The 4,202-nt window shown below is 37.2% G+C and overlaps 1 pseudogene; it reads right to left on the bottom strand.

Moving 5' to 3' along the window:
- Nucleotides 1–343: 343 nt before the first annotated feature.
- LOC123232839 lies at nucleotides 344–562 on the bottom strand (annotated as a pseudogene).
- Between the last annotated feature and the right edge of the window lie 3,640 nt (nucleotides 563–4,202).

Below are 4,202 nucleotides of genomic sequence, written 5' to 3'. Positions count from 1 at the left end.
AAAGTAAGCTGCCACGCTGTCGGTAGATTATTTGACTTGAAAAGGCTACAAGTCAAGACTGAAGGAAAGGGAGTGTTGGTAGGTGACTTTTCATTTAGAGATGATTGTACACTCAATGTAGTAGCCAGTGATGCTGACATGCAAGAAAAAAATATATATGGATGAATTCTCTGATGCTTGTGCTAATTTTAGCCTGACAACATCAGGAAAAGTGACAAATATGACTACTTGAACAATGTTAAAAGGCTTAGAGGAAAATCTCCAATATAGTGGGCTAATCAATGCATAAGAATTATGAGAAGATATAGATATGTTCACCAAGTGAAAAGATACAAATTAGGTTTTGATCTACTCCACTGTGATGAGATTGTAAACCCCCTGAAGTATCTTTCCCTGGCATCCAGTGAAGAGTACGTATTTAATAATTTTATTATCATAATTAATTACATTAATAATTTTTGAATAAATGAACAATTGAATAAATAGAGCTGATGATTTGAAGGAAAAAACAAAAACAAAACAGATACTACACTTGATCTTAGCCAAAAGGCCGAGAAGCGATGCACAAAAACAAAACAGAAATGTTCCACCAACCAGCATTGCATCATCTATATGTGGAAATATTTTATGGAGAACTCACACAAGGCCAAGTGCTCACATAGAGGTCAGAAAAACCCACATAAGAACATTCTCAAGGGCTGTCTGAAGAATTTTGGCATCAGGATCGTCCATCTTGGCACATCAAAAATGGTGCTGTACTCCATGAGCAAAGCAGAATTTCAGTAGTTCAAAAAAACAACAACCATGAGATACACAAATTTAGAGACATCTTCATCCTTAATGTTTATTATGACTCCTTGTATCCAACTTGTAATAGCATTTGTATTATTCTAATCAGGCATAGTCAAACACACTGTACATTGTCCTTGACATCATAATACATAGTTTTGGTTCTCTGAGTATAAAGGTAAAGGATGAAATGGAAATGATGAAACTAGCATATGAGCACATGAGAGAAACCAGCTCATTCTAGGTACAGTATTTTCACCTTTGTCTACTCTGTTATGACCTCATTTATTATTAGTTCTTCTTTTATGAAGACCAGTGACATAGTGGAGTGATGACTTTGTTGTAAGGGGTCTAAACCCTTATTTATTATTGGTATTGGTATGGATATTACCAATATCTGTGTCTTGAGCGAACAGGATACTGTTTTTTTTAATTAAACATTTATTAATATTCATTTTTTAGTAAAGTTAACATGGTTACATGATTCATGCTCCTACTTTCCCCTTCACCCCTTGCCCTCCCCCCACCCCTGGCCTACATGCATTTCCCCTGGTTTTATCATGTGTCATTGATAAAGATCTATTTCCAAATTGTTGATCATTGCATTGGTGTGGTAGTTTTGAATCAAAACCCCCAATCATGTCTGCCTTCAACCATGTGTTCAAGCATTTGCTTTTCTTCTGTGTTTCAACTCCTGCTGTTCTTCCTCTGAATGTGGGTAACATTCTTTTCCATAAATCCCTCAGAATTGTCCTGGATCATTGCATTGCTGCTAGTACAGAAGTCCATTACCTTCTATTTTACCACAGTGTATTGGTCTCTGTGTACAGTGTTCTTCTGGCTCTGCTCCTTTCATTCTGCATTAATTCCTGAAGGTCTTTCCAGTTCACATGGAATTCCTCCAGTTTATTATCTCTTTGAGCACAATAGTATTCCATCACCAGCATATACCACAATTTGTTCAGCCATTCCCTGATTGAAGGACATAGCCTCCTTTTCCAGTTTTTTGCTACCACAAAAAGCGCAGCTATAAATATTTTTGTACAGGTCTGTTTATCTATGATCTCTTTGGGGTACAAACCCAACAATGGTATGGCTGGATCAAAGGGCAGGCATTCTTTTATAGCCCTTTGAGCATAGTTCCAAATTGCCAGCCAGAATGGTTGGATCAGTTCACAACTCCACCAGCAATGCATTAATGTCCCAATTTTGCCACATCCTCTCCAGCATTCATTACTCTCCCCTTCTTTCATTTTAGCCAATATGCTAGGTGAGGATGCCATTTTGACTGTTGAGAAAGATGGCTTCTCAAATCAGTCTAAAGCAGTCATGGGCAAACTATTCCCCAGGGGCCAGATACAGGTCCTAGTTTTCCCATCATTGCCTAAAGCAATTCCCTAATCACTTCATCTGGATGTGGGGGCGTAGTGATTAGGGAGTTGCTTAAGGCAGTGATGGGCAAACTACAGCCTGGATCTGGGGAATAGTTTGCCCATCACTGGTCTAAAGAATTCTGGCTCAGGCCATTTATATAAAACTCTACTTATTGTAGGTATAAAAATTTAAGAAAGGGAAAGTAAGAGGAAGACCAGTAGAAAAGTATTTCTTATGTTTATGTAAGGTCCCTATTATAATAACTTTTCTATCTATAACCACCCAAACCAATCTGGTCCACAAGAACCTGCTTCTCCCTCGAACAGAGTTGAGGCTATCCTCTCTTCCTATTTATCTAAAACCCCAAATCCTTAACTATCTATCCTAATCTAAAATATAAACTTATAACAGGGAAGAATAAGTCAGGGTTGCCTTTCCTGCTGCTCAGATTTTATTTTCAGCTAGTCAGAAATTCTACTCCTTCTCTACTCAACCAGGTCACACTTTTTTGCCACCTATTGGGGCAAGCACAAGTACTGCACTCAACAATCTCCTTCTGTGGCCTGATGAGATGGGTTTTCGGATTATGAATTCACCAAGACTTTCCAAACTCACAAACTTCTCTTTGGACAACCTTCCTTGAACTAGGTCATCCTAAAAGAGTCATTGGACCAACTGTCTTTCTCAAAGCTCCCTGGGAAAATTCTCTCGCATCAATTATCACCGAGGTTCAATTCAGATTTAAAGAAACCCAACTCATTCATCTCTTTTATGTACCTATCAATAAATTTTGCTAATTAACCCTATTTCCTAATGAACTCTTAACTAACTAATGAATATTTCTCTACAACTTGCTTATGAATTGGATTTATGTGTGGCAGATTTGCATAGTCATTAGCCTCACTCTCTCTTTCAGAGTCATCAGAGAAAAGTCAGGACATCTGGCCCAGGATAGAGCAGATGACATCGGCATTTTAAATGTGGGACCAAGCTCTATGCACTCTACAACATCTGCTTCTGTTGTATTCAAGGTCATTAGAACAAAAATTTATTCTCATCCATCCATTCTGCTATAGGAAGACTTTACCCACTTGGTGGTAGACAATCCCTTAATTCACCAATGGGTTTTGTGGCCTGTTGGTTACCCTCAACCTGGTTGCCCCCAGCTGCAAAGCCAGTTTCCTAGGATGTGGTCACTGTGCATACTACAGTTTCTTGGAACCATGGCTAAGAGTCTCTGTTCATCCATTTTTGGTATCACATTTCATCAAACTCATTTTAAATCCTTTAAAAGCTATTTTATTTAACTTCTAATAATAACTTACAATTATATAATTGAAGTTTGTGAAGTGGTTTATTCACAACAATCCAATTAGGAAGTGGTAACATTATTATAGCCATTTTCAAATGAGGAAAAGGAGGCTTATAAATAGCTTATGATTTTGATTAGTGAGTCAGTGTGATATAGTAGTAGATAGTGAGGCTCAGAGATAGAAAAACCTCTGTTTAAGTGGCCTGACCAAAGGCATTCACCTAACAAACCGAATCAGGAAATATATCCAAATCCAGAATTTATACTACTCTATCACACATTCTCTATATAGCTATGCATAGTTGTACTTGAGCATGATTCCCTATTTATTTATTATTCTTTCTGTCTTGTCTATTTCCATCTCTCCATCCATCCATCCATCCATCCAATTCATCCATACATACATCCATCTATCCATACATACATATGTCTGTTTGCCTGTTTATCTTTTCTTTTTTATGAGACCTGAGATTTCATCACTAAAGAAAAAAAAACAACTTTACCAGGATGGATGTACAACTCTGCTGAAACATATGTTAATGATTCTAGCACACAGAGGTTTAGTAAATTGTCTTATATCACATAGCCAGTATATGTCAGAGACTGGACCTGAATATAACTTTTTAACTCCAAGGTCAATTCTCAGGTATTTAGAATTATGTTTTCTGGTATAATGGAACTTAGATTTTTCTATGCTTCCCATAGAAGCATTCATGAAAATTTTTAA

This window comes from Gracilinanus agilis, chromosome 1, assembly GCF_016433145.1.
Source record: "Gracilinanus agilis isolate LMUSP501 chromosome 1, AgileGrace, whole genome shotgun sequence".
In the NCBI taxonomy this organism is placed as follows: Eukaryota; Metazoa; Chordata; class Mammalia; order Didelphimorphia; family Didelphidae; genus Gracilinanus; species Gracilinanus agilis.
The sequence above is the reverse complement of the archived record's forward strand: the minus strand, read 5'-3'. Positions and strand labels throughout refer to the sequence as shown.